Source organism: Tamandua tetradactyla, chromosome 15 (genome assembly GCF_023851605.1).
Source record: "Tamandua tetradactyla isolate mTamTet1 chromosome 15, mTamTet1.pri, whole genome shotgun sequence".
NCBI classification, from domain to species: Eukaryota; Metazoa; Chordata; class Mammalia; order Pilosa; family Myrmecophagidae; genus Tamandua; species Tamandua tetradactyla.
This window is the reverse complement of record NC_135341.1, coordinates 63,153,902-63,180,150: the sequence shown is the minus strand read 5'-3', so window position 1 is coordinate 63,180,150 and position 26,249 is coordinate 63,153,902. Positions and strand designations below refer to the sequence as shown.

At 38.3% G+C, this 26,249-nt stretch overlaps 1 long non-coding RNA gene across 3 annotated transcripts in view; it reads right to left on the bottom strand.

The window, feature by feature from the left end:
* LOC143658015 (uncharacterized) overlaps positions 1–13,490 on the bottom strand; it is a 59,445-nt gene extending 45,955 nt beyond the window's left edge. For all 3 annotated transcript variants that reach the window (XR_013163070.1, XR_013163068.1, XR_013163069.1), the window contains exon 1: positions 13,320–13,490. This is a non-coding gene — a long non-coding RNA (uncharacterized LOC143658015). The remainder of the gene's footprint in view (positions 1–13,319) is intronic.
* Between the last annotated feature and the right edge of the window lie 12,759 nt (positions 13,491–26,249).

Genomic DNA, 26,249 nt, shown 5'->3' with positions numbered 1-26,249 from the left:
ATAGGAAATCCCTACACCTGGGTTATCCCCCTCCAACCACCTTCCAAACTACGAGTGATCTCAAACAAATCCTTCAGTGCTTCCCTTTTAACCCCCCAGGACATATTTTAGATTCTTGTGAATGTCAGAGAAGACTGTTCACACCTGACTCTTAGCTCCTTCATTGGGTTTTTCTCATTCTCTAGGCTCCATGTTCCATTTGCCTCAAACTATTTCCCATGTCATCTCTTGTCATTTCTCTCTTACACCAGCCCTTCTTCTCAGGTCAACTGTTCATGGCCCAAGACTGAGTGTAATCATCACCTCCTCTACTGCCCCTGTGTGCACACCCCTTCTCTGAAACATTGCTTGCCTGCTGTGTATTCTCATATCGCTGTTAAAACGTACAAATTGTATAGAAATATAGTGGTCTTTACACTTCTTTCTCCCCACCAAGAAAGTGAACAATCTACAGGGAAGAAATTATTTTCTCTGTATTCACAATGCCTAGGACAGGGTTTGTACTTAATAGATATTGAAAAAGTATTACCAATTTAGCTTTTAAGTGGAAAAGAATGCTATGCAATATGGTTTTAGCTCCTTAAAGGCAGAGATATTTGACTTTGAATTATGATAATATTAATTCCTAAGTCAAATGAGACAAGATGAAACGTATTATTTTCTGATCAGATTATTTGTAAGTGCTTTGAGTTCTCGTAGCTATGGAATAGTCATCTTCTCTTCTATGCCTTGTAGAAAGAATACTCCCTCAAAAGAATTCCATATTTGGTTGATTTTAGAATTTAATATAATTTACTGATTTACTCTCTGGATGATTTTGTTAGACCTATTTTACCCCAAATCTTTTCAATTGCTGTTTTGCATTGTTGTATGATAATGCCCTTCATGATAGCTATTCAGATAAGGAGTATTTGTGGTAGGTGTACACGTGGGACTGGGACTAAGTATGGGAGACGGGGTTCCAAGAATAGGAGCCCTATGAATTACAACCTAGGAAGAATGAAGCAGAGGAGAGTTCTGGACTTTAGGCTGCTCTGGGAATCTTTCACACTCTGCCATTAACATGACTCAGGTCATTGGCCAGCCGGTAGTGGATTGGCTGCCCTTGGTGAGGTTTCCTTCCAAAGTCCAATCAGCTGTCATTGGGAAAGTCCAGTTACAGTATAGAATGTGGCTGGAGTGCAGAGTATGCCCTCATAGAAACCGTGAGTAGGTAAAAAAAAAAAAAATCATTTCTACAGGATATTTACAGTGGTCTTTATTCCTATTATATAGTGTACTGGTTTGAGGTTGTTGTGGACACCAGAAAAGCCATGTGTACTTTATCCTAATCCAATATTGTGGGGGTAGGCCTATTGTTTGGGTGGGATCTTTGTAATTAAGTTGTTTCCATAGAGATGTGACCCACCCAATTGTGAGTGGGATCTTGTGTTAGGTGGTTTCCATGGAGATAGCTCTCTACCCATTCAGGATGTGTCTTACTCTGCTTAGTGGAGTCTTTTAAGAGGGAGCCATTTTGGAAATCTCAGAGCCAACACAGATGGAGACATTTGGATATGCAGAAAGAAAATGCCCCTGGGGAAGCTGTTTGAAACCAGAAGCCAAAGGATCAGCAGATACCAGCCACGTGCCTTCCCAGATCAGCCTTTCTTGAGTCAAGGTGCATCTTTTCCTGTATATGTTAGTTTGGACATTTTTATGGTCTTAGAACTGTGAACTTGTAACTTAATAAATTCCCGTTATAAAGCAAACCCATTTCCAGTATATTGCATTTGGGTAGCATTAATAAACTAAAACATACAGTATTTACACTATACATATATAATAGACGTGAATAGCCCTAGATATAGTGAAATGTAATAATTAGCAGTCATAAGTTTTGAGTATTATTTCAGTTTTTAAGATGTTAATTATAAGTTTATTACTATTCATTAATGCTTGTGTTTGGCAACTGGCTAACAAATTCCTGAACATTTAACAACCTGCTATTGTAAGCCGGGACAAGCCATTTCTATCATACCACTGACAGGCCTCCAGAGTCCTAACTCAATAGCTTTTAATAATCAGATTTTGGAAGTCTCTTATTCACAATAAAGGGTATCAGGTAAGTTTTCCAGTATAATACTTATTAAAAACACAACAGAGTGTGACACCCTGCACCTCCTCTAGTAAGTTAGAAGCTTTCTTCAGCCATTGTGGAGATTTGCTGAACTTTAGAGTTAATGGTTTACTCAGAACTCATTCTCCTTATTGCCTCTAATAAAGGCAAGCATAAAACTGCTCTTTCTGTTCTTAATTAGTCATTTGGTTTCTAGACGTCTGCCAAAGCAACCATAAAGGCAATTTAATTAAACAAAAAACACAGTCATTAAAATTCTCCTACACCTGGTTTTAGAAATACATGCTGCTATTTTAGGTTTTTATTCTTTTTCCTTTTACATTGGTTGGAGTTTTTCTGTGGTTTCTTCTAAACTTCCATTGGCAGTGCTGGTTTGCGTTACACAACGAGGAGTGAACTCCTCGAAGTGGCTATTGTCTGAAGTGGCTATACTGAACATTATTTTACTGACTAGAACGTGTGAGTCCTGGACTTCATAAAATTTTTGGATTCGCTAATATGTTTTCTGATGCCTGATGGATGAGGTCTTTGGTCACATAGCTACTTTGGTTGTGGATTTATACTGGGATTCTCATTTGAGAGTTTTCATATCTTTCCAGGATTGTTTAAATGTTCTAAACCCTTTCTTTTTTATTCATCTTATTTAATCCCTACAAGAACCCTATAAAATCAGCATTATCTTTATTTTTACAGTTGAAAAAATGAGTCTTTGGAGAAGTTAGGACACTTACCCATGATCCCAGGGTTGGTAACTAGATTTAGCATTTGGATTCAGGTCTATCTGACCCCAAGACAGTGGCTGGTCTTCAAAAGAAAGGTGCACACACCAACTATCAGTAAATCACAGCAAGGGAAAGGATGGGATTGAACGTGGAGAACTTCTTGTCACTTATTCATGCAACTTATTTTCCGTTCAGTCTCCTCTGAATGTGAACCCCATCTGACAGTTATAAGATTGTGGTTTCCTATTTTGAGGCAAAAGCTTATTTAGTCCCAAAATTTGAGGTTTTAGGGCACATATCTCTGAATATAAGAAGATTACTTTCCAAATGTTCTTTAGGAAACCTAATGAAATTGGCATATTCCTGGAGTATATCTGTGCAGCACAATATGCTAAAGTAAGCTGTGTATCCAGTGACTTTTATATATATTGAAATGTGTTCTTGGGGAAAATATTTGATTTCCAAAAAAAATCTCACTGAAATGGTCTTCTCCCAAGATGTGCCTGATTCTTTCTTTTCTATCAACTAGATGCCCCTCACTTTGAACCAGTGCGTGCATGTATATGCACCTGCTTTTTGTGCATATTTGGTTGAAGGTGAAGCACAAGGCATAGGTGGTGTTGGCAGGAGACTGTGGGAAATGGGACTTTGGAAGCCTTCTGCATGTTCTAAAATGAATCATGAACACTTAATGTTGGTAATCTAACTACAACCATATATTGATAGGGCAAACCTTGTTTCAGTCTGAGTCTATATTTCCCACTTTAATAAAATTTGGAAGAAAATAGTACATACTTTTTAGCAGAGGATTGATGTTGATATAAATGTAGAGAATGTTTGGTGGGGGTGGGGAGAATGACTAGGAGATGAGTAGTTAGAGGGCTGGTTATGGAATCCAGGGATTTGATTTGAAATTTTGACAGTAACCGCAGGAGGGCCCAGGAGTAGGGTACGGATGGGGTGGGTTATAACTTCCGTCTCAGTGTCCCCATTCGTCACATTAGTTAAGTATGTCCTGTTAAAAATATTAGATGAAAGAAGGCTTGAGAAAACATTCCGAAAACTGTAAAGCAGGTCTGTCATTATCAGTTACATTTATTTATTATTACAATTAATAAATGGGAACTAGAATTTGATTGCAAATTGAAGTTGAGGCACCAAGAAATTTGTTATTTTCAATTCAATCATCAATATTTATCACTCATTACTGTGCAGGCACCCCTGCTAGGGCAGTTATACAATAGCTCTATTTTCCCATTCTAACCAACAACAAATGTGCAAATATTGTGCAATAAATAACGGAGAAGAATATTCACATTCTCACTGAAATATTTGTAACAAGAAGGCTCCTCCTAGTCTTTGTGGGTATTACTGATGATGAAATTGATAAATCACACACCAATTTGGCATTTACGGTGTCTGCGAGGATTTGTAAAGCAGAATTAAATTTTTAGATCTAGTGAGAACAGTAATAATTCTCGATTTCTGTGGGATGAATCATTTGAGATCTTTCAGGTCATTCAAAGAGATGAATTCAGTGACCCTCACTACCCTGTGTGTGGGAGAGAGTGGGGCATGGAGTCCTGGGCTGATCAAGGTGTCTGGGACTGGTGGAAATGAAGGCTCAATTCACAACCAGATTCCTGGGCTGGCCAAGAAACCAGGACTCCAAGACACCATTTGACCATTAGCGGAGCATGCAACTAAGAAGAGAACTGTAGAGTGGGGCATGAGTAGTTCAGTGGTAGAATTCTCACCTGCCCTGTAGGAGATCCAGGTTCGATTCCTGGCCCATGTACTACCCAAAGCAAACAAACAAAAATTCAACAAAATGGTGCTGCAATAATGGGATACTCACATGGAAAAGAATGAAATGTGACTCCCACCATACAGTATACCAAAAAAAAATATATATATATATAGAATTATGGGGTGTGTACTTGCCTTCCGGAAGGCAAGATTGAATCTTTTCATGACCTGACTGCCTAAGAGAAATTATTGTATCAGGCTTTGTGTTCCCTATAGAGTATCTTTTAAAGTATACCCTTAATCAGCCCGCGACGTCAGTGTTGGCACTGTTGGTATTTTGGGCCTGATAATTCTGTGTTGTGGGAGGCTGTGCTGTGTGGTTTAGGTGATATTTAGCAACATCCCTGCCCTCTCCCCACTAGATGCCACTAGCGCCCCCTAATTGTCACCATCAAACTGTCTCCAGACATTGCTGATCGTGTCCTGGGGCCAAAATCCCCCCCACCATGAGAACCACTGCCTTAGATAGTAAACTTGACAATATAAATGATTTCTGTCATGTGTCAGGCACTCTCCTAAATCCTTTCTACATGCAAATTCATTTACTCCTCACAGCTCTCTTAGAAGGTGGATTGTATTATTCACATTTTTTAGATGAGAAACTGAAACACAGAGAGGTTAAGTAATTTACTAAGGCCACCTAAGTAGAATTTAATCCCTTTCAGTCTGGCTATATAAAGCCTCATCACTTACTACTTATGCTTTTTGTTACTGCATAAGGGATTTGTGCCTACCCACGAGCCTTGTATTTTAATACCCTACAAACTTCTAGATTCCTTAAAAAAAAAGTTGTTGCTGCCTTCCTGTTTTTATTTTTTTTAATAAAGGAAAGTTGCGTCTTGTTCCAAGGGTATGGTGGCTCTCTTCTTGACTGTTTGAAATTTCATAAGCCCTGGGCAAGTTCCTTTGCAACATCAAGCAAAGGAGGACATTATTACAAATGCCAGAGAATAATTAAGGAGGTTCTCACAGGGGCAAGAGGCTGGGGACTCATCTATTTTTGTCCTTGGTCAGCGGTGTGGTAGCCAAAGCATTAAGCCTAATGGCTTCCCCTCCTTGTTGTCACGCTCATGGCTTCTTGATCTACTTTGCCTTCCTGTGCTCGCTTTGGCCTCACTTTAGCCTTCCCTGAGGAAGATATTATTTTCCATTACATTATGATTATTATTTGCCTAATGAGCCAAATTCAGGAAGCAGAATAACTTTTAGGACTAAACCCTCCAAATCTTGAAAAATGTATCAGCCTTGGAGAATTCAAGAAACCTGGCTAAAGCTCACCAGGCAGTCACACAGACAAGAAGCATTTCCTACACATGAAGTGGAGAAGAACTAGAAAGCATGGGTGGAGTGTTTCCCTTCGAGTAGATTTCTTGTCTCTCGGTCATATAAACGCACTTCAGAGAAAATGTCTAACAAAATTACGAACCTAGAATAAGTGGCTATCTTTCCTTTGTAAAACTACTTATTTAGGTTCAATCAATATTTAATTAATCTTCAAAAGAAATTTCAGGTCTGTGTACAATTGAAAATTTGAAAATTATTTACCTTCCTTTGAAAAAGTATATTTCTAGTGGATCACCTTCTATAAAATCTTGACCAGCAGAGGGCTTCCATACCTGGCAAATGGTGCCTGAACAGAACAGAACAAAAGGGACAGAAAGAATTTCCCAATATTTTATCATCATTGCTTTTCTTTCTTCTTTTTTTCCCTCCAGTTTTGATTATGAAAGTCCCTTCGTGTTGAGCTTTTAACTGAACTACAAGATACTGAGTGTGCCAATCCCTGCCCCGCATATACTTAGGGAATAGCCAACACTTTCTAGTTTGTAAAATGTAAGATCAGAGTTATGGCAATGTTTTCAGTCTATTTGGTTAACGACAATGTTTATTGCAATTGATTTTCTATAGAAATTTACCAGTCAAATAGATTTATCAGGGGAATCTGTTCATTACCAATCCCCATTAAAAGAGACAGAGAGAGAGACCCTCTTTTTTTCTTTGCATTCGTGACGTGAAGGGAATGCAGTTATTTGCATCAAGCTACTGGTTTCTTGAATCTTTTCAGTACCTGACTGCCTAAGAGAAATTCTTTCATCAGATCACCATACTTCCAATTTTATATTCCAACGCTTCGTAACCTATCAGAAAGCTATAGACTCTGGAACCACTCAGGAGGCTGGTAAGAGCTGGAACGTGATTACTCTGAGCATATAAACAGGCGCACACTGGGCTGGTGTGAGGGTGTGCTGAGGCTCACGCATGCCTCGCCCACAAGTTTTCTTTCCTGTGCTTTACTTCTACAGAGCCAGCCACGTTGGTGAAGCTGGCGGGCCCACCAGTCAATGTGCTGAATTCCTCACTGTAAATGTGAGTTGCACGTGGCCAGAGGAGGCTCTACCACTCTTCTCCCGCCAGACTTCCGGTACACCCTCACTGAGGTTCTTTAAAAACCATGCCCTCCCCTGATGGGCTCCTCCAGGGGAGTTCTCTAATAGCAGGTGCTCTGGATACCCTAAGCCTGCTGGGGAAGCTGTCTGTGGGCAGGTGCTTCAGATTACACCCTCAGGGTGGATGCTCATTTGTACTGATCTCCCTTATGAGCTGTATGTAGTTTTTGGAAACACAACTAAAGATAATGTGAAAGTGAGTTGCTTTGATGCTAAAGACAGAACTGGATCCAAAGTCTGTCTGTACAGAAACTCTCATGTAATGAATTTTCCTTCTTTAATGTTGGCTTCTAGAAATTCCAGAGCCTTGTCTGTAGGGTACAGGATCTCATGCTATTGACATCTGTGCTCCCCTCATTTCTTTCCACTTATTTTCTTGTACTGAATAGATTTTTGTCAGGTATTTCCTATTCCTCTGAGTGCCCATGAACATATTAAAATTAAATATGTAGACGTCTTAAACCCTGGAGTAGAGTCTTCTGCCAAATGGCGTCAATAAAAAAAATTTCAGACCTGGCTCAGCTGCGTTACAGTACATGAGTTGTGAGATGTATTTGGAAAAGTTAAAAAAAATAAAATAAAATCAGCTAATGTGACTCCTCTATCTTTGAATACCTTCTTTGTTATTTTAGAATCCTGTTAAATTATTTTTTGGCACTGACCTGTAACATTTTTAATACTTAATTGCAGAGGCATTTCAAAGTAGAGTGGACATATATCTATTATTGGAATTTAGGGAAGTCAGTAGGAGAGAGGGAAGTTGTACCTCAGCCAGGAGTAAGATTGAAGACTGGGTGGAGAGTTGGAGGAGAGCAGTATCTAAGCATGTAGGAGAAACAGTATTGGAAAATGAAAGAAGAGGGGTAGGTGCTGGACGAAGACTTGGGGATTTCTATTCATATTGTCTCTTTCCATCTCTCACACAATACTAACAGGTGGCTTGCATTTCTAACCAGCCCCTCTATCTTATTTCCCTGGTGATATGGTTTCCACACCCCAGTGTGTGTTTTTCTTAGTGTACTCCTTGGTCTGATTAAGTACAGGAATGTGAAGGGTCAACCCTACCATCATCTGTGTCTGACCTTGGATAGACTCGGCTCTCGCTGTCTCTGAAGTCCATAACAAGAAGCAGAGCAGTGACGATGCCGGGCAGATGTTGAACACAACTAGAAGAATCTAAAGTAATGGCCTGACACTTCATAAGACAACAAAATTTGGGATCTTTTTTTTTTTTACCTCTTTGATTATCAGTATACATTCTTAAAATATTCTATGGATAATCCCAGCTCAGATGGGGGTTAGAAACATTAATCACACCCAGCACCCTCCAATTACCTTGAACTACGCACTCTTTGCTGAATTCACCAGGCACTTTGATTGATTCCTTACTCTGCTCATCCTGGAAACCTTTTTATCATGGATGTTACAAACCAGCTGCATATATTAAAATTTTAATCTGTTGATGTTTCATTTGCTTTGCATAGTTTTTTTTTAAATTGGACTTCGTTGTGTATACTTCAAAAACAGTATTTCATTTAGAATTAGGGCTTTCCAGATTATCTTTAAAAAGCAGATCTAGCAATTCTGGGCCCCTGTTTTTCCTTAGCAGTGGCCAAAGCTATGGGGTGGCTGCCTCCTTTGACATTGTATAAGTTATATGGTTGGTCACAGTTGCCACAACTCCCATTTGCTTTTTTTCCCCCCTAGACTAGATTCATTCCTTTAAAGTACCTATCTGTCTCCTGTCAAGTTTATATTTATGACCCTGGAGTAGAGCCCTGCTCATCCCTGAAGGCTTCTTAGGTTTGCCCAAGCCCCTCTGTTTCCTTTGGCAGGTTGTTAGTTCTTTGAATTGCAGGTAGCTGCTTTATGAATTTGTCTTCTCAACTCAGATGGTCAGCTTTTAAGGGCACAGTTCAGTTCCTTCTTAGGTTATCTCTGCCCCAAGTATAGTGTTTCTCACACACACATGTGTGCATCAGTATTTCTACCAGGATAGAGAAATGAACTGGTTGAGTGATAGTGAGAACCTAGGAGTGAGTTATTACCCTATCACAGGCCTTTATGGTCTCGTCTGCAGTCATGTAATTAAGAAGGCATTCACAATTTGCTTTATAGCACTATCAGAGTTTCCAAAATGAATAAAATAGCCTCATTAATAATTTGGATTCATCATTTTTGACCCAAAGGCATCCCAAAGCTAGTGACTGCAAATATTATTTTAAGCAGTTTAATGGATTACTGGACAGATAACTAATAGATTAACGGGTCAAATAAATTAATGGATAAATTGATGTGAACATGTGGTTGAATGACTTTCCAATTGTAATCGTAACTGTAAAAAGCAGACACCCTGAGGGGGAATTAAGCAGTAGCAACAAACACTATTATCATTAGAGTTTCCGGAAGCAAGTATAACAGGCAGGATGTTTTCTAATGAAACTGTAAAACAATTGTAATAGCTCTTTGGAGCTTTGGTGGCTTTTTTTGTTTGGATTGGTTTTTCTTCCTAGTGTGTCCAAAGGAAGAAGCTGCGTTTGGAGTGTCAGTCAAAGATTCACAATTATTCTAAATAACTATCTACGCAAGGGACAAGATGGACAACAAAATAGAAAAACATGCAGTACATAAATATGCATAAATCCAATACCATCTGGCACATCGTCCAGCTTGGCTAGTTGTCTTTATATGCCTGCAACATAATTCAGTTTAAAAGGGCTCCTTGAAGCAATGTCCCTTGGAATGACTGAGTGAAAGAGCTTCTTTACCTTTTGTTGAGACTATAGTTCTCATGTTCCCCATCAGCAATAAAATATTTTACTTCTGATGGAGGGGGAGTCAATTAACTTTACCATATAACAAACCGCCTTAGAATTTAGTGGCTTAAAATAGCAATCATCTATTTAGTTCATGATTCTACCTGAACAGTTTTTCTGGGCTGGATTGAGTTTGGATGATTTTGGCCAGACTCCCTCGTGCTTCTGTGGTCAATTCACTAGTCAGCTGGGGGCTGGCTAGTACTGAGTCTGGTAGTTAGCTGGTTGTTCCTTGGGCAGCGGAAATAAATGGGCTACATATCGTCCCATTCTCCAGCAGCCTAGCCAGGCTTGATCACATGATAACCAATGCGTTCTAAGAGCAGCAAGATAAGGAAAGCCCCAGCATGCAGGCACATTTGTAGTCTCTGCCTCACAATTGTTATTGAACCATTAGCCAAGGCAAGTCACATGGGTAACCCCAGAGTCAGTATGTGAGTGATTTCCGCAGGGACATGGACACAAAAATGAGAGGCCATTTTTCTGATAAGCTATCATATCGTTTTAGTTGGCTAATACTGCTGGAATGCAATATACCAAAAAAGGGTTGGCTTTTATAAAGGGGATTTATTAAGTTATAAGTTTACAGTTCTGAGCCCATAAAAATGTCAAAACTAAAGCATCCAGTGAAGGATACTCCTTGACTCAAGAAAGGCCAATCTGGGAAGGCACATGGGTGGCATTTGCTGGTCCTTTGGCTTCAGGTTTCAAACAGTTTCCCTGGAGACATTTTCTTTCTGCATCTCCAGAGGATTCTCTTTGTGTCAGCCCTGAGCTTTTTCCAAAATGGTTCCCTCTTAAAGGGTTCCAGTAAGCAGATTAAGACCCACCTTGAATGGGCAGAGGCACAGCTCCATGGATACAACATGATCAAGAGGTCCCATCAACAATTGGGTGGGTCACATCTCCATGGAAACAAATTAATCAAAAAGACCCCACCCAAACAATAAGTCTACCCCTACAAGACTGGATTAGGATAAAGAACATGGATTTTCTTGTGTACCTAACAGTTTCAAACCAGCATATATAGCACATATGTATTCTTTCAGATTCATATCAGATCACATTTATTGAATACCTCCTATGTGTGTTCTAGTTTGCTAGCTGCCAGAATACAGCACAACAGAGACAGATTGGCTTTTAGTAAAAGGGGATTTATTTCATTAGTTCTTCCGAGGAAAGGCAGCTAACTTTCGACTGAGGTACTTTCTTACCTAGGAAGGCACAGGGCGATCTCTGCTGGCCTTCTCTCCAGGCCTCTGGGTTCTAGCAACTTTCCCCGGGGTGATTCCTTTCTGCACCTCCAAAGGCCTGGGCCGAGCTGCAAGTGCTGAGATGAGGTGTGCTGAGCTGCTTCAGCTGTGCTATGTTGCACTCTCTCATTTAAGCACCAGCCAATTAAATCAAACATCATTCATTGCAGTAGGCCCGCCTCCTAGCCGACTACAGATGTAATCAGCAACAGATGAGGTTCACGTACTATTGGCTCATGTCCACAGCAACAGAACTAGGCATGTTCATCTGGCCAAGTTGACAACTGAACCTAACTCCCACAATGTGCTATGTACTTTTCTGGGTAATTTCACATAAAAAAAGACTTCTTATAATCAATAAATTATCTACTTAAGCATAGAGAGGGTAAAAGTATGATTTATAAATTCTGATGCAATATTTATGCTAAATATATAAATTTGTAGAAATTTACAAATGTATTAATTTGTAAAATAATATGTGAATGATATTTTGAAGTTTTATATGTATATATGATTCAAATATAAAAGAATTTGTGTCTGTCACAGTATTTATTTTTACCTCACACCCTCAGTTTTCTCATCTGTAAAGAGAATATGATAAAAGTATCATCCCCTAAGAGGTACTGTGGGGACATGCCCAACACATTGTTAAGTCTCTACAAATGTGACGTGCGAGGGGTAATATGGTACAGCAGGGATGTCTGCTTCTGCTGTTGCTGTTGTTATTGTTAAATAGTAGTAATAAATTCAGTGACAGTATCTTTCCCAGAAGTAAGATTTTGATCATACAAGAGCCACCAATCCATTGATCTGGCCAGACATTGTTTTCCTGTAACTTGGCCACCTTTCAGATGTTAAAGTCAGTCTCTGCATGGTTTTATATAAGGTTTCCCTGAGTCTTTTTATTTATGTGCCATTTCTTTTCACCATACTAGAGCTTATATGCTCATTATATCTCTCTAGATACATCAAATTGCCGACTAATTTTGTTTTAAGAAGGAGAGGGGGGAGGGGCTGAATTTCAATTACTGTTTCCTCACTAAGCCTTCCCTATAATTCCCAATGACTGTGATGAGGCACCAGGTTCTGCTTCAGAGCTTTGGATAATAGGAGACGTGGAGAAGATGTTCCCTCAGAGAGCAGTGTATCCATTTAGAGCATTACATTTTCGTTGTTAACTATAGTTTTAGCTATGCATTTCCTCTCCAGCCAAACCCTATATGTAACTGAAGATCTGTGTCCACTACACAAAGTTCAAAGCTGTCAATAAAACCTTATGTTGGATAGGATAATACATATATGAACTACTTTGAAGTGAAAAAGTAAAGCTATTGTCTAAAACAGGAATCTGCAAACCTTTTCTGAAAAGTACCAGATAGTAAGTATTTTAGGCTATGCCACCCATGAGGCTGCTGTTTTGTAACTACTCAACTTAATACTCTTGTAGCAAAAGCAGCCATAGACAATAGAAAATGAATGGGTATAGCTATCTTCCAATAAAATTTTATTTACCAAAATAACAGCCAGATTTGACCTGTGGGCCACAGTTTGCTGACCTATAGGAAATTCTAAATCATCTTAGCAATGAACAGAGAGGAAAGAGCATCTATTTTCTAAGGAAGTTTCAGCTCACATATAAGTGAGGGTCTTTACTGTGGTGCAAATTAACACTACCGTCAGTTTTGCAGACTTCCTTCTGTAGCACAGTGCTATCCATAAACATTTAAGATAACCAAACAAGATGATGATTTTGTTTTCTTTATAAGGATTCCATTGTTTTGCATGGTCTCTATGTGTACTTCATGTTTAGAGATGGATAGTGATAGTGGTGTATTCATCTGGACTTTTGAGTTCACAGCCAAACATTTAAAAAAAACCATGTACCAACACTGGGTTTCCAATTAAAATAAATTCTCATAGTCACACACCTTGTCATTACCTACGCTAGCATCTATAAGAAAAGCATTTCATTTTTGTACCCAGAGTAAAGAGATCTTAAAGGATAGACCTTTGAGTTGGATTCATAGAGTATTGTATAAAATGTTACCTGTACTTTCTTTTATCTTCATGAATGCTTTGTCATGGACCCATTCTAAACTTCATACACTTGTATTTCAGAACCATCTCAATAAAAAGACTAAGATTTTACTTACTCTGTTCCCAAGTCATGGAAATAGGAAGACATCTTGGGAACTTTATGGCTTTAACATCAACTGAAGGACTTTTTACTGGATGTCCAAACTGTTTTCTCTAGCAAGGTGAGCTCATTGCTGACAGACCTGCATGAGATTTGTCCTCTCTTCAACTGCTGGTTGCTTATTTAAGAATTCTGATGGAATCTTGTTTAAAAATTCTATGAGCTAGGTATTTATGAAATCATATTGATATATGAGGAATTTCAGGCTGGGAGCATTGAAGGAATTTCCCCATCTTCACCTAAGTAATCACAGTTGAAGGTGGGCTTCGAATCCACACTTCTGTCTCTAAGCATGATTCTTTCTTTTTTAAACCATAGTTATCTGAACACCACTTCAGACATCTTTTATTGCAAAAATACAGGGAGAAGGCTATTTTTATTTAAAAAATGGGTTTATGCAGTTCATGCTGGTTTTTTGTTTACACTTTAAGTGATGATTTTATGGTATTTGAATTATATATCAGTAAAGCTCCTACATATATGTGTGTACATATATGTATATTTTTTACAGAATGAAAACCAAATTCCTGTTTTGCATGATGACATAGCTCATAAGAAAACTATTAAAAAATAATAAAACTATAAATTCTTAGCCAACCTCAACTACAACCAATAAAATTCACTCCCAAGAAGACTTCTACAATTTTCTATATCCATCCCTTTTGTCCTATACATTCCTGTTTCTCGTTCTGTGACAATCAGTAATTTTACTTTAGGGGAAAAAGTATTCTCTTTTTCCTTTAACAAAAATGCTTCCTGCATAGTTTACATGTTTAAATTACCAAAAAAGACCTTGAAATCAATCTTCAAGTCAACCTCCTACAAAACACTATTCTTTTTTTCCCCTTTTTTGTTGAAAAATAACATATATACAAAAAAACCACAACGTATTTCAAAGCACATCACAACAATTAGTTGTAGAACAGATTTCAGAGTTTGGTATGTGTCACAATACCACAATTTTTGGTTTTTACTTCTAGCTGAAGCATGGTTTTTTGCTACTGCTGCTCCTGTCCCCCAGCAGCCCACAGCTGCGACGTGACTCTCAGCACTGTGGTTCCGTTTAGTGCTGGTGCTTTCTGCTGCTGACACTGTTGGAGCTCTCATGTCATTGCTCGAACGTTCCACTCCCCTCTGTTCAGGCCAATCCAGTACACTTGGATCGCATTTCAAAGATGGAAACAATAATCAGAACATGATGATAATTGTATAAAATCCCATCACTAACGACACTTATCAAGGGGTTATGATATATTAGCACTATGCTGTGCTGGTTTAAAAGAATGATGTGCCCTAGGAAAGCCATGTTTTAATCCTGATGCAATCTTGTGGGGGCAGCCATTTCTTTTAATCTTGATTCAACACTGTAGGTTGGAATCTTTTGATTAGATTATCTCCACAGGGATGTGACGCGCCCAATTGTGGACATTAACCTTCCCATTCCTGGTGGGTCTTGATTAGTTTACTGGAATCCTTTAAAAGAGGAAGCATTTTGGAGAGAGAGAGAGAGAGAGAGCAAGCACCAAGACAGAGTCATGAGAACCAAGAAAGCCCATGTAGCCAGAGACCTTTAGAACTGAAAAAGGAGGGCATCCCCAGAGAAACTTTATGAAGAAAGAGGTCTGGAGAGAAAGCTAGCAGACATGGCCATGTTCACCATGTGCCTTTCCAGTTGAGAGAGAAACCCTGAACTTCATTGGCCTTTCTTGAGTGAAGGTAACCTCTTGTTGGTGCCTTAATTTGGACATTTTCATGGCCTTAAAACTGTAAACTAGCAACTTAATAAATTCACCCTTTTAGAAACCCTTCTGACTGGTATATAGCATTCTGGTGGCTAGCAAACTAGAACATATGCCAATTGCCTTCATGTACTACCTCATTTATTTCTCACAACGTATCTAAGATGTGCATGTGATTATTATTCTTATCGGACCCTTAGCTATTTTATTCCTTTCTTGGGCATTTTGTTTGTATTGCAGCCTGACATTATTTGCAAAACAATGTCAGAAAAACTAAATCTTGCATATATTTAGCATTTGAGGTGATAAGCATCTTTGGAAGTTTTGAACACATATATAATCCTGGCAGTGGAATTAGAGCAATTTTAGTGGTTTAGAGTAGAATATATTGATTACCGTAGTTCCTCATGTATCAGATATTGATATATCTGATATATTTCTTACAAATGATTTATATACACAATTGAAGCTTATTCTCTAAGTGCTAAAACCTAAACGTACATTTTATGATTTTTTAATGCAAGTTTATTGATATTGTTTTAGTTTGCTAGCTGCCAGAATGCAATATACCAGAAATGCAATGGCTATTAAAAAAGGGAATTTAATAAGTTGCTAGCTTACAGTTCGAAGGCCAAGAAAATGTCCCAATTAAAGCAAGTCTATAGAAATGTCCAATCTAAGGTATCCAGGAAAAGATACCTTAGTTCAAGAAGGCTGATGACGTTCAGTATTTCTCTCTCAGCTGGAAGAGCATGTGGCAAACGTAGTGGTATCTGCTGGCTTTCTCTCCAGGCTTCTTGTTTCATGAAGCACCCCAAGAGGTGTTTTCCTTCTTCATCTCCAAAAGTTGCTGGCTGGTAGACTCTCTGCTTTGTGGTTTTGCAGTATTCTCTGCTCTCTCAGAATCTCATGGCCTTCTCTTTTGTTGTTCTCTAGCTTTTTCCAAAGGGTTTCTTCTTTTAGAGTCCAGTAAAACCAATCAAGACCCACCTGGAATGGGTGGGAACAGGTCTCTACCTAATCAAGTTTAATACCCACACTTGATTGAGTCGCATCTCCGTGGAGATAAACTAATTAAAGTTACCAACATACAGTACTGAATAGGGATTAGAAGAAACCATTGCTCCCGTAAGGTTGATTAGAATTTAAACATGGCTTTTCTAGGATACATAATCCTTTTCAAACTGACATATCATATTCATATATCATACAATCATCCAAAATGTACAGTCAGTGATTCACAGTAATATCATATAGTTGTACATTCATCATCGCAATTGATTTTTCAACATTTTCATTACTCCAAAAAAAATAAGAATAAAAGTTAAATACAAGTGAAAACTCCCAAAGCATCCCATACCCCTTCCCTCATTATCAATTTATTTGTCTTTTTTTTTCTTACTCATATGTCCATACACTGGATAAAGGGAGCGTCAGTCACAAGGTTTTCACAATTACACAGCCATACCTTAAAAGCTCTATAGTTATTCAGTCATCTTCAAGAATCAAGGCTGTTGGATTATAGTTCGACAGTTTCAGGTATTTCCCTCTAGCTACTCTAAAACACCAGAACCTGAAAGGGGCATAAGAATAAAACTCCAGAATGACCTCTCAGCTCTATTTGAAATCTCTCTCAAACAAAACTTGATTTTGTTTCACTTATCTTCCCCTTTTCGGTCAAGGAGACTTTCACACTCCCACAATGCAAGAGCCAGGCTTGTCCCCTGGAGTCATGTTCCACATTGCTAGGGAGATTTACATCCCCGGGTGTCATGTCCCAGTGAGCTCACCTGCAGAGTTGACTTAGAGAGGCCACATCTGAGCAACAAAAGAAGTTCTCAGAGGGTGACTCTTAGGTATAATTATAAGCAAGTATAGCTTCTTCTTTCAGAAATAATTTCATAAGGGCAAGACCCAAGATTAGGGCTTGGCCCATCAAATTGGCAGTCCCCAATGCTTGTGAGGATATCACGTCTTCCCCAGGTGGGGAAGTTTATTATTTCCACTTTTTCCCTTGTCCCTCAAAGGGACTTTGCAAATACTTTTTAATCTTCTACCCACATTACTCTGGGATGTATTGAGGCACCCCATTAACTTATAAACCAGCAAGCTCTCACTCCTTATTCAAGTTTCTATGTAATTATGGTGTTTGAATAAACTGACCATACAAGTTAGTTGAGATAGTATGCTACCAAAAATATAAATTTTATACCAAATAAATATCTCTTCCTTTCATCTCACCCAGAAGTTGAATAAACATACTTTTTTTTAACGTTCCATTTTAGAAGGTTGTCTTTCTAGGCAGGTATTGTTAAAGGAGGTGACTACCCAATCAGGGCAGTGCCTTCAACTTCCTGGGGAAGTAGTAATATTAATCTTCTGGTATTTAATCAAGTTTTTTTTTTTATTATCACAACTTGTGCTTGGTAAGAACTGTTTATTTGGTGTATGAAATATATATCTATATCCTATACTCTTTATATAGTCAGTGGATCAAAAGAAATTTGGGGATTTCATACCAAGAAATGAAGTATTTTTAATGTCATGAGTAGATATTAACTTTTACAATCGTGCTTTTGAAAAACCCAATTGGAGGGTAATTTTTTGGTAGAGTAGCTATCCCAGTGATTTATATTTTTCACATGCCACCTCCTTGGTCCCAGCCTTAGAAATGCCACAATATATTTGAAATTAACTGGCCTGACTCAACATAGGCCTCTGAAGGAAGCTAAAGAAAATCTCTTTACATTATTCACCATCATTTCTGTTAAACAACAGTGTTCCCTTTTAGTAAAGTAGCTATGAGTCTTTTAAACAAGTATGTGATACCAAGAATGAAACAAGGGAAATTACAAAATTTATAATGAAGCTTTCTCAGCCAATGAAAGGGGTAAAAGGGGCAACTTCTCAAAATCATTGGAAGTTTTAAAGAGGAAGAAAGTTCTGAGAAGTCTTTGGCAATGACTGAAGTTTTGTTTACACTAGTTAGCACTGTCCAACAGCATTTTCTGCAATGATGAAAATGTTCTGTCATGTTTGTTTAGCATCTAGAGTTACACTGCTCAATATGGTAGCTGTTAACTGTTTATGACTATTGAATAGTCACTTGAAATGTGAATAGCAATGACTGAAGGCCTGAATTTTAGACTTTAAGTTTGATTAATGAATTGAATTGAATTACGAAGATGGACTGAATCAAGGATGCACCCATACCCCATTCATAATGAATAGTACAAGGATTTTGACTATCAGCTGGACCACTGAACTTACAGCGTGCCTCTCAGGTTAAGAAATAGAAGGATTGGGGGGTTCGATTCCTTTCGCTTAGTTGTTCAAAAATGATGGTTGCTACTTATAATTATTACTGCAATTAATATTTGTTCAAGAAAAATGTTTAATTACCTATCACTGTTCTTGGCACTGCTCTTGGTGTTGGGGGTGCAATGATGAAGGAATCTGACAAAATTCCTATCCTTATGGAGCTTACATTCTAGTGAATTACTCTTTGGTTAAATCATTGTCAAATGATTTATCAGAGTGGGAATCAACATGCTACACTGAGATGTGAAAAGAGAATGTGTATGTTTAAATCATCTGTATTTGATTCTATATGTCCTGCCCACCACCCCTCCCCATCATACAGGATGAGGAAAGGAAAAGCTTAAAAGGCTAATATGGTTCTATTGAGTAATTTTGTCTGAATCCAAGGCAATAATTTAAACAGAGGTGTTTTTTTGGGGGGGGGGGGGCGGTGCTAAGTTGGGAGCAGAAACGTAAACACAGCTTCTTTAGGGAAAACTGAGTTTCTTGTGTTTTTACCTTCCTGCTCCTAAATTTTCTTAGATGGTGTTGGGAGTCTGAAGGACAAGTGTGGCTAATGCAACCTTGAGACAGTGAGAAGAGCTAGGGAGTGCTGGCTCTGCCTTCAGCATCCCTGTGCTGTTCCCTGGGTCCACGCCAACCTCTGCTGCAGGTGCCTCTTCACTACGTGCTCTGCTGGTGTGGGTGATCAGATGACCTGTGGCTGGTGGGGCTCGTGGTGCAGGATCCTCTCAGCTTGGTCAGGGCCCCAGTTGCTCTTTCTGGTTGACTCCACCACCTCCCTGAGATCTGGCTTTGACTCTGCAGCTCTCTGCCACAGGTCGACTTTGTCCTCCTCACTGTCCTTCCAGCCTAATCCTTAGCTGGATGCTCTGTTAATTCCTACACCCCATTTCTGAGTGTGAGGGAGTTTCAGGCTCTCATCCAAACCTCGGGGAATGAAGGCTGGTTTAGGAAAGCTGAACTTGGCTGTTCCTTCTGCCTGACCACATGGTACTGTGTGGTCCCATTCACTTTGATGTGGCCATTCTCCAAGGGGTGAGGGCAGGATGGGGTGGCCTAGGAGGCTATTTCTTTCTGAGTCTTAGATGGGGGGCTGGGTCCCTCCATCATCAGCTCTCCTTTCTACTTATGTAATATTTTCTTCTCTGGGCAGAAAAAAAATGAGAGATCAGAGGACAAATATCTGAATCCCTCCCTTTTCTTCTCTGCCCTTAATTCCTTGGAGTATTTTTTGTTTTAACTCTCTTTCTTCCTAGTCTCAACTTGTCCTCTGTTAGTGGCTCTTAGTAATAATCATACCATCTCTGGGAGGATTTTATGCATGTGTGGGTATTTGGAAGTTAGAGTGTCATAATGATTGGGGAACCAGAGGAGCAGGAGTATATTTTCAGGGATGCTGGACATTCTACAAGGTAAAAATGAATCTCTCATCCAGCAACAAATAACCCTGTGTCTGCATGACTTTCAAATGCCCTTTCAAAAACTGACATAGCTAACTAAGAAACCTGTTTGAAATTACCGAGCCTATCCAGTAACTCCTTTTTATATATGAATACACAATATTTCTGTGTCGTTTTAATATATTTTGAATTTTCCAAGAATGTAACACCCAAAGAGAGAGTATTTTATTTTGTTTGTAAATTTATATGCATCACTGACAGCAGTGCCTCTCCTGATATTTGAGTGCATAAGAAAATAAAACACACATGCGTATTTAGCATTTGTAGTTGTCACATTCCTGATGATATTGCATATAGGGGTAAACATCTGCTAACCTCATTATGTGTTCTAGTGGAGTTACACCTGAACACTTACAGTGGGAAATAAACATGACATCTTATTTACTTTCCTTTTGTTTCTCCTTTATCCTACTGTTACTGATTTTCTATAAGTTATGCTTTTAAGGTTAGGTTATATTTTCTATGAATCTCATTTCAGGATATTTTATAAATATTAAAAAGGGATCTTTGGTCTGTCTTATTTCCCCTCTATGACCTCAGCCCATGGCTAAACCATAATGCATGATAGAAAGTGATTAGCTTATCAAATATGAGGAGGGTATGACATTTCTACATTAAAATAGTTCAATTCCAATTCTTACTAAGTCTTAAGATACTTAAGAGCATGGTAGATAATTCCAAACAGGATAAATATAAATACAAAAAATTATGTGCAAACATTGCAGTGAATTAAACCATTTTTAAAAGAGAACCAACAGTTCCTGAATAAGGTCTATTTACTTTTCATTTTTTATGATTCTCAGTAATTATAATCTAGGCTGTGATGACTCTTTTTCCACTACCCCATTTGTATCATTACAAATTAATAAAATTATTTGGGAAAGCAATTTAGCTATAAGATCCAGAGTTATTACAATGTGCATTCCTATTGATCTGGTAATTCTTTTCTGAAAATTTAAGCTAAGCCAAGCAAAAGGGAAGAAATAAACCAAACAAATGAAGGTGTTCATTGCAATATAAAAGTAACTTTAGTGGCAAAGAACAGATGGGATTGTTAATAAATATAAAGCAATCACAACATAGAACAAACACAAAACAATTATGTATACACCGTACAATCTGTAACTGTCCATTCACTCATGTATTCATTCATTCGACTATATTTATTTAGCACATATTAGTGACAATGTATAATGGGAATATAAGGACATTTAAGTGATGGATAGGAAGATATGTTTGGGAAAGTGAGGGTTCTTAAATTCGTTTCTGGATCAGTGAAAATGTAAATTCAAAAATCTATAGCTGTAAGTGGCTCCTAATTCAAACTCTGCTACTAACCACCTTGGCATTGCTGGGCAAGTTTTCCTTTTTTCTGAAGCTCGGTTTTCTTATCTGTAAAGTGGGGAGTTTGACTTTCAGAATTCAGAGACATCATCTTATTCAGTGATTCTGCCAGTGTCATAAATATGTATTTGGTTTTTTTCTTCATCACCCTATCTTTGACATGGCCAGTTAATGACCGATTCTGCTAGTATGGAAACACATAGGAGTTGTTTTTGCAATTATTTATGGTGATTTTGCCTTTCATTTAATGTCCTTTTGCTTGTTCATATTTTAACATACTAATTACCTTGTGTTGGGTGTTGTAACAGATAATAAGAATCTCCCTTCCACACTATGAACTATAAACGGGTCCTTGAGATTGCATAGGAGTATCTTGCAACTTTCAGCGTTAACTGAACTTGGGTTGTGTTTCCAGCTCTGCTCTGCAATTTTGCTAGTGGTTATTCTTGACCAGTGTGTTTCCCAACTGAACAATAGTGTATTTGGGTTAAGCTAAGGAGATAATTTTTATGTTTGTTGAATCTGAAAGGAACAAAAACAAACACATATACATACACACAAGCATATCTTTGGTTCAATGGGTTACTTAATGGATGATTTTACCCAAAGCAATTTTTCCTTGTAAGTTTTCCTTTCCCTTGTAAACTGGTGGGGTGGGGGGGTGGGGGCAGGGGGAGGTGCAAGGAACATGATTCAGGGAATCTTAAATACATGCATGAACCTGCAGATGGGTAAAAGGTAAAGAAATAGATGTCTGCCTTTATGACAAGCGGAAGTGTGAGCCTTTTGTTTCCAGAAATTTTATTTTTCCATTTTCCGAGTCATGCCTTTTCCGAACAGCTCTCCTCTTTTGTACTGAGTGCAGCAGCTACAACAGCTGTGTTAATTAAATAGATATGTCACCGTGTGGAGGACGGTGCCTGCTCCACGTTGGCAGCCACCGACCTCCAAGCATGGCAATATCCTGCTGCAGTCACAGCCATAGACCAACAGGAAGCACAGGGCCAAGCTGCAGAGAAAAAAATAATAATAATAAACTAAGGCCAGAGACTTAGCGCTCATCTGTGCTTGTGTCCATATTAAAAATACCATAAAATATTTATGGGATTAAATATGAACACAGTTTTCTCCCTGGCCTTGGGATATTTGAATATAATTCTAAGAACCATGGGTAAGATCACCTAGAGTAGTGACAAGCTGTTTTTAAGTGCTAGACTATAAATTGATTCTGAACACCAGGTAGTACAGTTCATTTACTCAGGAAATATTTATTGAATGTCTGTGTGTTCCTGCCCTGCATTAGGGGCTGAAATTAAAATTCTATAGAACCTGTTCGATTCCAATAAATATATCCATTGTAATAAAAATGTGAGATGTATTTATGCACGTATCACTATCCAGTGTTACTAACCAAATTCCCAACTTTGATCTCTTCTACCCACTTTAAGAGAAAATCTGGCTAATGTGGATATATATCAGTGATCAAGAATATGAAAATTATTTTAGGAATATGTGAGTCTCAGTTCTGCAGTAAAATTTTTACCAAAATCAGCCCTGCCTGTTTGTTGACTACTTTGGGATTAATGTCCAAATGGGTTTGTGGTTTTAGTTAAAGAAATATTAATAGTAGTTAATGTTGTATCACTGAAATTTAATTTGTCTTCTCTGGATTTCTGCTTGCATAATGCTATTTTTTTGTTCTAATTGATTCATAAAGATCATTAAACAAGAGAATAAAAACAATTTGTAGTTAATTTCTGGAGATTGCAGCATGTGTGTTTTATGGTTCAAATAACAGATGTTATTTCGGAAAAGCCAAGCAGTACAGTAACTTCACTGGAAGTCAGTGTGGTGAGTCACACTACAGCCCTGCCTGTCTTCCCAGCATAGCTGCACTGTGAACCCCCGTCCCTTCACTGAGACGGAGATAAAGCTAACCACAACAGTTTCATCTTGCTGTGGGGTTCTGTGCTCCAGCTCAGTGGAACCAAGAGGAGCTCACCAAAGCTTCAACCTAAGATCATTCAGAATTCAACTTTGGTCGTATTTCCATTTTCAGAAATCTGAAACTCATTCAGAAAAAAATGCAGCTTTGAAAACACAACGTGTCTTATTAAAGTTCTAATTAAACCCACCAAGCTTTTTAGCGCTGTAACTCTTATTAACCTTCAAGAAGTTACTTGTTTAAATCTTGAGGCAGTGAGTATAATACATATTCCTAGCACAGACTTGGGGGGAACTTACTCGTTATGGAAAATAAATGTTTAGCAATCTCCTGTTTCTGTTGTTCTGCAGCCTGGATATCAAAGTTAGCATCTGTTCCTTTGGTCCCTCTCCCCATTTTTTATTATAACTTTTCAAGGTAAAGACTTGTACCAACTAAAGCGTCCGGAAGGGTCAACAGGATGCAAGTGCAACAAGAAAGTAGTTTAGTGGTTGTGAAAAGGAGACCAGCCAAGAAGAAAGGTCTGGAGAAGGAGAAATGATGCAGTATGAAAAATGATGACCCTAAAGGGACAGATGGAATCTTTATCATAAATAAGTACTTCAAAAGGGACTTGGGGGTTTGGAGGGGGTGTCAGAGAAAAGGGGAGAGAGTTCCTCTTATGTGATCTTATACTATCCGCTTGCCTTTGGGCAATTGAAGAAACAAATTCCACTTTTAAGACAAGAGACATAAACCTCCTGAGGGAGTGTATTACACAGCTAACAGCTAGGATTAGAGAAAAAATATATATGTGGAGAGATTTTGAGGTCTGTATCATGGTAGTAAGAGGAAAAGAAATTCCAAATTTGATTCCATAGACAATCCCCCCCACTTCCACCCACTCATTGTCCATAGCCTCCAAGCCCAGGCTGGTCTAGCCCGGGAAGGGCCTTCTTGAGGCTCATGGGCCCTCCGTAATACTTGAACCCATTTGTAAATAGAACTTTTGAAGATCTTACTAGTTAAGGTATGCTCATAATGAAGGAGGGTGAGTCTTAATCCAGTATGGCCAGAGACTTTATAAGCAAAGTGGATGCATAAAAAATGCCAGTGGAAGTGGCACTGGAAGCTTCAGAAGCTGGAAGTCAACGGAACTTGGAAGAGAAAGAAGATACCAATGCCAGGGGCATTGCCATGTGATGGAAAAGCTAAGGAACCCCAAAGTGCTAGCCAGCCAGAGGATACCAACCATGGGAGGAAAGAATCCCTTTAGCCTCTGAAACTGAAGGCCAACCCATTGTATGGTGTTTGTTCAAACAGCCGGGACACCAAAACGTAGCATTATCTCCAACTTGTCAATTGTGAATCTAGATTAATAAATGTATGGTTATAAATCATTTAAATCTTACTTGGGAATTAAGTCTTTACATCATCATGTAATGATCTTCTGTATCTTAAGTAATATTTTTAACCCCTCAGTGTGCTTTGTTGAACATCAGGATAGTTACCTAAGTATGTTTTTTGGTTTTCATCAGCTTTTAATTCCAGAAGGTCTACTTCTTTTCAAATCTGCATGCTATTTTTTTCTTAGTTACTTATTGAATCATGGTTTTCAATTTTCATTTTCACCTTCCAAGGATTGTGCCTATGTTTATAGGCTCTCATAGATTATTTTAGCTCATTGGGTGCTAATTCTCCCTTGCTTACCCTCAGCTGACTCTCATGGTGATTCATTTCCTTTTATTTGCATCTTTTGTCTTTTCTTTGGAGCCCTGTGCATCCTGGGCTTTGTTTTACTCTGCTGGGGCCCTATGGATTTGAGTTGATTAATAGAAGATCTCATACCATGTGTATCATGTACGTAGCACAGGTGTGGTATCTATTTTCGTGGAAGACAGTTTGTCAGTGCGGATATCCTCTGATTTGACAGAAGCCTTCTTGATGCTTTTACAAGCTGAAGTTTTTGTGCTATTCCTTTTGGGTTCAGGACAGCTATTTAAAGAAGCTTAGTGAAGGCACCTATCTTAATGAGTTTAACCACTTATTCTGCCCTCCCCTTTTATCCTAAGGATTTACGTCTAGTTCAGAACTTCTCATGTTTCTATAGTCTGCTAGAGATTACCAGTTTAGCTCTATATCCTTTCTTTATTATTTCTGTCTTCTAGGGATTTCCCTTTTTATTTTTCTTAGAAGCTCAATTAAGAACGAAAGTTTTCCATTTTATTTTGACCAGCATATATGCACATTTTAACAGGGGAATTATTAGTCCAGTACATCATAATACTAGAATTTTGGTGACATTTCTTAAAACTGTTTCAAAAAATCCAAATTCCTGCAGAAACTTTCATGATGTTTTAAAAAACTTTATTGGTATCAATTTCATGCCATATCCCTGAAAAGTAAGAGTTATATATACCTACAATGTGTTAGATATCCTATTAGGAAGTTTCTCATGTCTGGTTTTAGTGTATTGTAGAGGTCACCTGTAAGGTATTATTCTTACACTCCAAGTTAGAGAACTTGGACTGAAATAGATAAAACAACTTGTTTAAATCTTCCTTTTCCTTTATATTGATAGATAAACAGACTCCACTTTAATTTACAATGATATATACTGAGAGATTTAAGTTCTTATATATTTGCTAAATGATCATCTCATGATGTTAAATTAGATGTCTTGCAATGTTGTGTAACACATACTGCTAGTCATATTATAAAAACTTACCTTATGTTGCGTGCATACATGTCTCCAAAAATCTCTTCTGTCTGACACTTTTATGTGAGTACTTTATTCCAGTGAGACATCAGGTTCTGCTAGTGTGCATGCTAAGTTTTGGGAGAGAGGCCTCAAGATACCTTTAACACACCAGGGAAGGCAGCTTCCCATTGTTTGTAGCCCACATCCTGTGGGCATTGTGTAATGAGGCAGGTCCAATTAATGAAACAAACTCTACTGATGCATACTTTTGCATGTGTCTGCTTAAACTTGTTTAAACTCGATAGTTGATGACATCAAGTAATTAATTAGGCACAAGCAGAGAGGAAAGAAGCATGGTTGTCTCTTGGACTGTAGTGGTTAAATTAAGACCCAA